At 37.0% G+C, this 12253-nt stretch overlaps 1 long non-coding RNA gene across 1 annotated transcript; it reads right to left on the reverse strand.

The window, feature by feature from the left end:
- Window positions 1-1725: 1725 nt before the first annotated feature.
- On the reverse strand, window positions 1726-11278 carry LOC128656469 (uncharacterized). Its single transcript, XR_008402010.1, has 2 exons — window positions 10409-11278; window positions 1726-8316 (listed from the first exon to the last, which is right to left on the reverse strand). It is a non-coding gene; the product is annotated as an uncharacterized LOC128656469 (long non-coding RNA).
- Window positions 11279-12253: the final 975 nt, after the last annotated feature.

Below are 12253 nucleotides of genomic sequence, written 5' to 3' on the forward strand. Positions count from 1 at the left end.
AGATACAGATTTGCAGTAATAAGACTGTTTTTGAGATGAGGTGTAGGGTGGAGAGAGAGTGTTTAGCAATAGGTAAAGTTCATGAGTACAGTAAGGTGAGTTTAAGAGAGATGGGATAATGAACAGTGCAGGTGGAGAGGGAGAAGAAGTAATTGAATAATATAGTTTGTTATAGAGACAGGAGGTAACAAAAAGGGATATGATTATATTGAGCATTTTTACAAAAGTGGGAACCAATTAAACACATAAGACACAGAATTACAGCAACAATGACATAAGGAAACAATGAGATACATAGAACATAATATTACAAAATACTTGCTGTGTGTCTTGCCCCTTGCCCAATCCTTGTTCAATTCTTGTATAATTCTTTCTTAATGCCTCACTTATAAAACGTTCACTTCAAAAAGTGAACATATGTTGTTGTAGCAATGCACACTGCCCAGTGCAATGCACAGCCCAATCTATTATTAAATATATTTAGGCAGGGAAGTCAGCTGTGTCCACTAAATTACTTGATTGATAAAAAGCCCCCCAAAATAAAAAACACCCCCTAGCCTACAATAAACTACCAATAGCCCTTAAAAGGGTCTTTTGTAGGGCATTGCCCTAAAGAAATCAGCTCTTTTAACTCTAAAAAAAGACAAAGTCCCCCCCAACAGTAAAACCCAACCAACCCTCCAAAATAAAAAACCTAACTCTAAAAAAAATCTAAGCTACCCATTGCCCCTAAAGGGGCATTTGTATGGGCATTGCCCTTAAAAGGTCATTTAACTCTTTTGCATTGCCCTTAAAAGGGCATTTAGCTGTAGTAATGTGGTTGATTTATGAGTTACAGTCTGTTGCTGGATTTTTTTTTCTCCTTAGTGTATTTTCTAGACTTTTATCACTACTGTGAACTACAGAAAGTGTATCCTATTCAGGAACACTATTTTTGTAAACGACTCTCGTATATATTTTACTGGTAGTGCTAACCTTTCCAGTTGTGATTTTATCTTAGCTGTGAGCTAGCTGGTGAGTGCTGGGTGTCTCTATGTGTTGTATTATTATTTGTTTGTAATCCGCCTATGTTTCTTGCACCCATTCCGGACTGGGGTTAACTGCCTGTGACTCTGGTGACAGCACAGCTGTTTGGGAGTACTATTTAAGCACCCAGGGCTGGGATGTTGCTGAGTCATTGGATGTGTACCCGGTCCGGTCTTGGAGTGCAGTCTCCTTCCGTGTTTTGTTTTTCTCTGGGTGATTACATATACCTGTGCACCCCTCCTTTGTTCTCAGTTTGTTTGGCTTTGTGAGCTCGCATTGTGTGGCTGTGTTAGGGACTCAGGCAGTGGAAAGGACCTTGACGTGGTGCCTGAGCTTTTCCCATTTGGCCAGATACGGTAACTAACCTTTCTAGTTTTGATTTTATCTTAGCTGTGAGCTAGCTGGATTTCCTGCATGTGAAGAACATTGGAATGTGAACTTTTAGTAATTCCTGCTCCATTAGCTTGCAATAAGTGTTAATTCCTTTGACGTCTATAGGAAGAAGAAATTAACATGATTGCGATATCCAAAGTCTTGAAGTTAGTGCGTGGTGGGTTTAGCTTACATGCAAAAGTTTTACTTTCAACTTATATTACGCGCACTAACCTGCATGTGCAAAAAGCTTGCTTCTTTCTAGCAGTTTTTATGTTTGAGCAGAGCACAAAATGCCGCTTCACTTGTAATTTAGCCCATAATAAGTACAATTTTAAATGTTTTATTAAGATGTTAAATCCTTATAGACAATATAGTAAACAATTATCAACTTCACAAGTCAATAGAAACAAAAACATATTTTTGGTATGTGTACAAGCAATTACTGAACAGAAAGCCTTGTCTGCAGACTGTATAATTAAAATAAATGTGAAAATCCTGTTTAACAATTTTAGAAAAAAATATATAAACAAAATCTAGTGCAAAAAAACCCACATTATGCAGCTTGAATGCAGTTGTATCAATCTGTCAATGGTATTTGCGACATATATTATGCTGGAAATAATAAGTAATACTTCTTAAAGCAATTGCACTACAGATAAATATAAAAAGTCTTTCCCTAATAGCAATATGAGAATCATCAAGAACAGATCTAGAGCCAGATTATCTAAAGGTCTCTAGGCTTGTGAGATTCCCTATAAAATCTCATCACTACTATGAAGCCTGTACTAATCTTCTATAGGCAGTTTTTACAGTGTATCTTGCATAGGGGGCATTGCCTGCATTTAAATATGCAAAGGAGAAGCAAGTCCCATCTGCTTGTTCAGTTGGCCATAGGTCACATCACTTCATTTTCCCAAACAGTAAATTTACAGTAACACATAAAATACCAAAAACACTTTCTATCTGATATATAAAGTATATTTTAAATTTGATAGGGTTTTCTAATGAAAAAAAATCATGTTCTCTTTCATTAGAACTTATAATTGTATCACTATCGACTGTGCAATTATGTTTAATCCCCCTTAAGGAAAGTATTTTTTTCACTAAAATTTTATTTTAGAGTTAAATATTTCTGCAAATGACGTAATAGCAAATATTTAAATAACGTCTGCATTGCCCATCAACCACCAACATTCACAGTCAGCTATTGAAAGTTATATTTATTCACATTTTTGGTGATTTAATTTGCTGTACAAAAAAAAAAAAAGCTAAATTGAATCTATGTAGAAATATAAACACAATATTGCAAAAATTAACTTTTTTTCCCTTCAATATCCAATAGTGACACAACATTGACACCTAGTGTTTTTGACAAAAATTACAGCTTTGAATTCAATTCTAGATGGTTTTATTTTTTTATTTTTTTGCAAGCAAGTAACTAAGGGACTGTTTTGAAAAAAAAAAATACAGTCATTTAACCCTTTCGTGACAGGGTTAAAGTGCCTACATCGGAACAACTGTTCCGATGTAGACAAATTGAAACTACGCGATCGTGCATACGATCGCGAGATTTCAATTATTGGATCGCATCTGGGGGGCGTCCCTACAATCCTAGGAACGCCCTCCAGACCGCGATTAAATCCCTGAAGCACAGAAGGCTTCAGGACAGCCGTTAGTTATGACGTTCCATTCCGTCATAACGGCTTTAAAGCCCAGTCTAATTATGACGGAATGGAACGGCATAACGGCTTTTAAAAGGTTAATCTAAAAAAGGAAACATTGGTGTTTAAAAGCTTTGCATTGCAGTGTGTACTTTTATAAAAATAAATACAGTGGTTAATCTTATATGATTGTGTTTCTATCTAGGTCTTGTCTGTATATAACAAGATACAGTGAAAGTTTAAACATTTATACATTTCAGGTAAAAATAATAAATAAAAGACAATAAATCTAATTTTAAACACGAGTACTTATATGGTACTTGTGTGGTATCTTTAGATCCTTCCTGGAACTTTTGGACCTTCTATAGGCTGCTAATAATTTGCAGAGGCAATAGGGCCGGTGTTCGTGACCCATAAGAATGCTGGATCGCATCACTACCAGTGTTGAAGATGTGTTACTGCAAATCCCCTCAGTGCGCATGCCCTTCATCTAGTCATTGTATCAAACATAGACTGTATACGATGGGCCTAATAATTCCCCCCATCTTCACTATCTTTTTTGTCTCTGCCTGGAGATTTCAAGGGGGGCAGGTTAAATCAAGAGCAATGAGAGATATATTGGCACGACAACAGTAGTTACTACAAAGTATTGCTGAGTGATAGTTCTTCTGTTCTTATCCTCTGCTAAAGAATTCACTGTCAGAGTTCTGTTGAAATCTGCAAACATGATGTCACCACATTCCTGAGCTCACAGATGACTGGTTGCAAAATCTGACAGAACAGCTTAGCCTATCATCAAAATTTTGCAACCACAATGTGCACATGCGGTCACACAAACCAACACAACACTGGTGTTCTACCAGATTTTGCTACCTTGTCAGAATCTGCTTCCTCTGACTGTGCATATGTTAAAAAGGAATGTGTGGAATGCGATTAAGTAAATCAGCAACATGCCCAATCAGAGGTATGTTATTTTGTATATGAAATAGTTGTTTTGATCCCTGAAACTGCAACACAAACAAATGGACTGAGCTTGCAGTGAGAGCAGACCTTTTATCTCATCTTTCTCTCCCCCCCCCCCCACACACACACATACATACAGTCTTACTTATCTTATCTCACATGGTATAACCAAAGAGCAATACTTAGAACAATTGAAAATGAATATTTTAGTACTTCTCTCTCCCACCCCCTATGGGAGTGTGATGTCAGCTGCTGCTTAATGTTGACATAGCTTTTTTATAATCAGTAATGCTGTACCGAAATTTTCAGTATATGTTGCAGTTTCAACAGACATACTTTATAGGAAATATGGTTGGGCCTATGTATCTGCTATAAAAAATCTATGTTTTTGTTTAAAGGGGATACAATATTTTTCTTATAACAATCTATAACTAAACAAAAGTGAATGCTAATAAAAGGAAATATGTCTTACCCCTGCTAGACGGGGATGGAGCTAAAAAGACCAGGGTGTTTTAAAGACCCCCAAAAAAAACATAAAACTAAAGATATCTAAAGCTAATATTCTATGTGAATATGTGTTTAAGATGTAACTTCTAAAAAGGAATTACCCTGCTTCAAATTTTCCAGAGAAAAAGTTCTCAAGGCCTCACAGATGTAATAATGAGAATTATTTGCTAAATTGCAATATCATCAGTAGTACTGAGCTGTCTAAGTCTGACCATGCTCATGGTACATGGACATGAAATGTCCTTATCCAAAGGTCTTAGGGAACATGGAATAACAAAAAAATGGATCCCAATGATTTGACCACACTGCACTAGCTAAAAATGTAAAACGGCCCAACCTATACTTACTCCCACCCCTTAAACTGCATATAGATTGGAGGTGGGCAACATCTATTTAAGGGAAATTACTACATTATTAAGCCATAAGAAGATTTTGTAGCTCTTCCACAAGATATTTTTACATTGATTTGATTGAATGGTGCTTTTAAGATTTTTTCTTCCATGATTCAAATAGAGCAAGCAATTTTTAACAACTTTCTAATTTACTTCTATTATCAATGCACTATTTGGCAGCAGCTTTGCAAGAATGTTATCCATTTGCAAGAGCACTAGATGGCAGCACTATTTCCTGCCATGTAGTGATCCAGATGCCTACCTAGGTATCTCTTCAACAAAGAATATCGTGGTAATTAAGCAAATTTGATAATAGAAGAAAATGTTAAACTTTTTAAAATTGTATTCTTTGGGGCCAATTTATCATTGTCTGTCTGACATGATACGCTGTAGCGTTTCATGTCCGACAGACATTGCGGAATGCTGACAGCTTGTGCAATGCTGCCCTATGCAGATTTGCGACCAATCGGCCGCTAGCAGGGGGTGTCAATCAGCCGATCGTATAGGATCAGGCGGATTGCAGACCGCAGCTTTAGAGGCAGTGGACCACTGCTTCATAACTGCTGTTTCCGGCGAGCCTGAAGGCTTGCGCGGAAACAGGGGGCATCAGGGCCCATTCGGTCCTTGATAAATCGGTCCCTATGTCTGGATCACAAATTTTTTTTTTGCGGTTTCCTATCCCTACAAAGACAGGAAAATGATTAAAAGCAAACAAAAAACAAACTAACAAAAAACAAAAAAACAATAGGACGTGTTAAAGATCTGTCATAACAACATTTTGAAAGTGAAATACTTAAAGGGACACTCTAGTCAAAATTAAACTTTCATGATTGAGGTAGGGCATACAATTTTAAACAACTTTCCAATTTAATTTTATAATCAAATTTGCTTTGTTCTCTTGGTATCCTTTGTTGAAAGCTAAATCCACATAGGCTCATATGCTAATGTCTAAGCCCTTGAATGCCACCTATAATCTCAGTGCATTTTACAGTTTTTCACAGCTAGACATTGCTAGTTCATTTGTGCCATATAGATAACATTGTATTTACTCCAGTGGAGTTATTTATGAGTCAGCACTTCTTGGCTAAAATGCAAGTCTGTCGAAAGAACTGAAATAAGGGGGCAGTCTGCAGAGGCTAAAATATAAGGTTATCACAGAGGTAAAAAGTATATTAATATAAGAGTGTTGGTTATGCAAAACTGGGCAATGGGTAATAAAGGGATTATTTATCTTTTTAAACAATATAAAATATAAATTGCAAGCCACTTGTAATCTGGCCCAAAATGTTTCTAATTCCTTAGTAGCAAATTAAAAGATATATTAGGGACTCCAGGGTCAGTGTAAATTTAGTAAAATTCTATATCCCCCCATTTTCAGACAAGGTGATGATAATATTGGTGTTGATGGCATGCCTACTAGGTGGATTTTATGGCATTTTGATTCTATATAAGCACACATTTGAAGGTATCCAAATACATATGTGGCTTGAGTTTGTGTAAATAATAGGTGTCATTTTGTTAAAACCTAAGGGCCAGATTACAAGAGTAGCACTAATTAACGCTCCCGCTCAAGCTAACTACACTAGACGTTCGGCTTTTTGCGCTCGTTGGGATGCAAACATATTATGAGTTGAAAGTAAACAGTTTTCACTCACGGGCTAACTGGACAAGCACAAAAAGAAAAACTAAGAATAACGCGGGATTAGGGGGTGAGAAGGACAGTGTGTGTGGACATTTATTATTCTGTATATTGGACTGTTATAGTGAGATAGCATTGTCATTTCCAGTCTATAGCTTTGCATACTGAAGTACTTATCCTTTAGAGATAGCAAAGTTGCTTGAATTATATGAGATGAAGACATTTGCCAGCCATGTTTAAGAGTTAACAGATGCATGGTGATCTTGCAACCTGGTTATAATTTCAATAAGGAATTCATATACTTTTTTGGGGAGTTGTGTATAATGTGTGCAATTATTATTTGAGACTTTATTTGTGGTTATACATATTATTGCATGTAAGGTATAAGGTATTATACTGGGGTTAACTAAGCAGGCTATTTTATACGAATAAGAACAAAATGGCTTCTTCTAGCAAAAGTCAGTAGTTGGTGTGACCTCCCTTGGCACTAAGCAGATCTTGAACTCTTTTGGGCATTTTATACCAGGCTTCTTTCAGCACTTCCCAGAGTTCTTCTTTAGATTTAGGTTGTCTTTTATTTCTTTCTCTGTCCGGGTGATTCCATATTGCCCCTATAATATTCAGGTCTGTACTCTGTGGATGCTAGTTCATGACTGTCAGTGTTTATCAGCTGTTTTTCTCCCCAAATATGATTTCACTGCATTAGCAGTGTGCTTGGGATCGTTATCATGCTGAAAAAATAAAAAACATTCCCAATCAGGTGCTTTCCAGAAGGAATGGCATGATGAATTAAAATCTACTTTTCAGCATTTATAATCCCATCAATTCGGACAATATTACCAACACCACAGGCAGAAATTCAGCCCCAAACCAGGACAGTCCCTCCACCGTGTTTCACTGAAGGCCACAAGCACTCATTCATCCATATCTCTCTAATTCTTCTTCTTACATATTGTTGATGATTGGACCCAAAAATTTCAAACTTAGATTCGTCACTCTATAATACTCTTTTCCACTGATCTTCATTCCAATATTTGTGAGCTTTAGCATATCTTAGCCTTTTCACCCTGTTCCCCTTCTGAAAAAGTGTTTTTTTGGCTGCTACCCTTCCACAAAGACCATACCTGATCAAGTGTCTTCGGAATGTAGAAGGATCAACTTGGCAACCCGATGAAGCTGCCAGATGCTAAGCCATGTCCTTGCTGGACTTCTTCCGGTCCCACCAAGAAGAAACTCAGATTTCGAAAGTTTTCTTGGCCTTTCAGTCCTTTTTTGTCTTTGACCTCTTCTGAATTCTTCATATTTCTTAATAACAGCTTGAATATCACATCTTGAGTATCCAGTTTGTTTGCTGATTTCCCTTTGAGAGTGGCCTTGCTGATACAAAAGTATGATTTTATGTCTGTCAAATTCTGTGATCTTTGGCATTTTGAATGGAATGATGTGATTGACAGGTGATCTTATTAGTAAGCTTTCAATGAATTAAACTCATACCACATGTGTATGTAATGCTTACGTATGTCTTGCAAAAACCTGGCGTAATAGACCTTTTTTCATAGCAGTCATTGTGACATGAAATAGTAGGACAAATACAGGTGTTAGCAATGACATTAATTAGGCTCCATAGTATTAAGGTTTACGAGAGCCAGGTCCCTGCTATTGCTCAAGTGTAAGGGGAGGTCACACTAAATAATTACCACTTTAACCTTTAGAAGCTGTTTTTTTCTGATTTGTTTCTGGGGGGTTTTAACCCCTTAATGACCACAGCACTTTTCCATTTTCTGTCCGTTTGGGACCAAGGCTATTTTTACATTTTTGCGGTGTTTGTGTTTAGCTGTAATTTTCCTCTTACTCATTTACTGTACCCACACATATTATATACCGTTTTTCTCGCCATTAAATGGACTTTCAAAATATACCATTATTTTCATCATATCTTATAATTTACTATAAAAAATATTATAAAATATGAGGAAAAAATGGAAAAAAACACACTTTTTCTAACTTTGACCCCCAAAATCTGTTACACATCTACAACCACCAAAAAACACCCATGCTAAATAGTTTCTAAATTTTGTCCTGAGTTTAGAAATACCCAATGTTTACATGTTCTTTGCTTTTTTTGCAAGTTATAGGGCCATAAATACAAATAGCACTTTGCCATTTCCAAACCACTTTTTTTCAAAATTAGCGCTAGTTACATTGGGACACTAATATCTTTCAGGAATCCCTGAATATCCATTGACATGTATATATTTTTTTTTAGAAGACATCCCAAAGTATTGATCTAGGCCCATTTTGGTATATTTCATGCCACCATTTCACCGCCGAATGCGATCAAATAAAAAATTTTTTTTACTTTTTCACAAATTTTTTCACAAACTTTAGGTTTCTCACTGAAATTATTTACAAACAACTCATGAAATTATGGAATAAATGGTTGTAAATGCTTCTCTGGGATCCCCTTTGTTCATAAATAGCAGACATATATGGCTTTTGCTTTGCTTTTTGGTAATTAGAAGGCTGCTAAATGCCACTGCGCACCACACGTGTATTATGCCCAGCAGTGAATGGGTTAATTAGGGAGCATGTAGGGAGCTTCTAGGGTTAATTTTAGCTCTAGTGTAGTGTAGTAGACAACCCCAAGTATTGATCTAGGCCCATTTTGGTATATTTCATGCCACCATTTCACCGCCAAAAGCAATCAAATAAAAAAAAATTGTTCACTTTTTCAAACTTTAGGTTTCTCACTAAAATTATTTACAAACAGCTTGTGCAATTATGGCACAAATGGTTTTAAATGCTTCTCTGGGATCCCCTTTGTTCAGAAATAGCAGACATATGTGGCTTTGGCGTTGCTTTTTGGTAATTATAAGGCCGCTAAATGTTGCTGCGCATCACATGTGTATTATGGCCAGCAGTGAAGGGGTTAATTAGGTCGTTTGTAGGGAGCTTGCAGGGTTAATTTTAGCTTTAGTGTAGAGATCAGACTCCCACCTGACACATCCCACCCCCTGATCCCTCCCAAACAGCTCTCTTCCCTCCCCCACCCCACAATTGTCCCCGCCATCTTAAGTACTGGCAGAAAGTCTGCCAGTACTAAAATAAAAGGTATTAAAAAAAATATATATTTTTTTTTTAGCATATTTACATATGCTGCTATGTAGGGTCCCCCCTTAGCCCCCAACCTCCCTGATCCCCCCAAAATAGCTCCCTAACCCTCCCCCTCTGCCTTATTGGGGCCATCTTGGGTACTGGCAGCTGTCTGCCAGTACCCAGTTTGCAAATAAAAATGTTTTTTTTATTATTTTTTTTGATTTGTTTCTGTAGTGTAGCTTCCCCCCCACAGTCCAATATCCCCCCAGCCAAACCGATCAACAAACAAATACATAAACCCCTTTGATCCCCACTTATAAGATAAAACTTTCTGTAGCGTAGTGGTTCCCACCCGCTCCCTCCCCGTGCACGCGCCCGCCCGGCCTGTCCGTGCGCGTCCCCCCGGTCGTCCCCGCCCCCGATCCCGCCCCCCTCCGCATCACAAAGGCCATCGATGGCCGCCACCCACCTCCCACACCGGCTCCCACCCACCAACGAACATAGCCGTTAATGTCCGGTGCAGAGAGGGCCACAGAGTGGCTCTCTCTGCACCGGATGGCTAAAAATGGTTATTGCAGGATGCCTCGATATCGAGGCATCACTGCAATAACCGGAAAGCAGCTGGAAGCGAGCAGGATCGCTTCCAGCTGCTTTCCACACCGAGGACGTGCAGGGTACGTCCTCAGGCGTTAACTGCCTTTTTTTTGAGGACGTACCCTGCACGTCCTCGGTCATTAAGGGGTTAATACTGCATAGAAATATGTTGTATTTCCTGTTTGTATTCTAATAAAGAGACTGAGAAATAATTATATATGGTCATTATACCATTGCTAAAATAACTAAATCTAATGGTGGCCTAAGACTTTTGCACAGTACTGTATATTTATGTGGTAATATGTGTATGTACACATACTAACATAAATATATGTATATAAGCATATATTTTTACAGGGATCACACAGTTCCCATAGACTGCAATGTAAAGCCACCAACTTTAGTCCCCCAAAACTGCTAAGTGCAGTTACTTTATTAAAATATAAAAATGCAAGATGCTACTATCTTTATTTTTGTAATAAAGTATATTACACATGATTTTGGGGGAATTTGGTGGGCATGTATAAAATTAACCAGAGATCTGATCTGGGGTTCATTTTATAAGCGCTAATTGCTACCGCAAGCTTCCGGTAGCAATAACCAGCCACTTGTAATGGCTGATTATTTATCGCACACCTGCAAACGGGCAAATTTTACCACTCCACTTGTAATCTAGGCCTATATGTTTTTATTTCGTATGGTACATGTCAAGAGTCCAAAAGTGTCCCTCCATGTTCTTCTCTCCCCTATTATTCCCCATTTTGGCTAAAATATGTGCTAAGTTGCCCAAAAGTGACTTCTATTTTTTAGTAGGGATATCCTTTCTTTACTAGAGCAGATATATCTATGATATATAAAATAAAGGTTAAATATGAGCGCAGGGTGATACACCAAACTCCTGAAAAGACCTAAAGGTCCCTAATATAGGCCAGAAAATAGTACTATAAAATAACAGAAAACAGGAGCGCTAAAAAGCTAAAGGTGTCTCTAAACGTGAATATAATAAAATAAAACCAGGTATATCCTGCAAATAAAGTGCTATCAAAAACAAAATCTAAATGAATTCAAAGTGCTATTCATTAATGGTGTGTATATACAGTAGAAAACGAAATACTTAATATTACAAGTTACAAAGGGTATCCCTTTAAACAGTACACTAGTGTTCTTAATATGTATAAGATACTGAGGTTGAAAAAAGAGACCAAATCTTACATTTAAAAAGGGACTATGCCAATTTAATATACTTCATAAAGCATAAAAGAACGATATTAGACAATTCTCTTAAAATGGTATAAATGCATAAAACTAACGGACGTCTCCGTTAAAAATAAAAATAAAACTCAGGTTGCCACCACATAAAAATATATATAGAGGAAGATCCGTTATTGTGGGCCAATGGAGCTAATAACAGTTCAAGTTGGAAAGATATCAGGAGTAAATTCCACAGTTCATACTCTAAGTTAGCGATTTTTTTTTATGCATTTATACCATTTTAAGAGAATTGTCTAATATCGTTCTTTTATGCTTTATGAAGTATATTAAATTGGCATAGTCCCTTTTTAAATGTAAGATTTGGTCTCTTTTTTCAACCTCAGTATCTTATACATATTAAGAACACTAGTGTACTGTTTAAAGGGATACCCTTTGTAACTTGTAATATTAAGTATTTCGTTTTCTACTGTATATACACACCATTAATGAATAGCACTTTGAATTCATTTAGATTTTGTTTTTGATAGCACTTTATTTGCAGGATATACCTGGTTTTATTTTATTATATTCACGTTTAGAGACACCTTTAGCGTTTCTGTTATTTTACAGATATATCTATGGAATGGTAATCTATGACTACGTTAAAATTAAGAGGCTGTTTTTGTTTTCTGTGTGATCAGCAGGCAATTGCCAATTGATGCTGCCTTGTGTTTTTAAACTCTTAAGTGATCACAAAGGTTGAGGTGCAGAAATATTGATGTATAATTTGCCTGTAATGTTTTGCTTAT

This window comes from Bombina bombina, chromosome 4 (assembly GCF_027579735.1).
Source record: "Bombina bombina isolate aBomBom1 chromosome 4, aBomBom1.pri, whole genome shotgun sequence".
Taxonomy (NCBI): domain Eukaryota; kingdom Metazoa; phylum Chordata; class Amphibia; order Anura; family Bombinatoridae; genus Bombina; species Bombina bombina.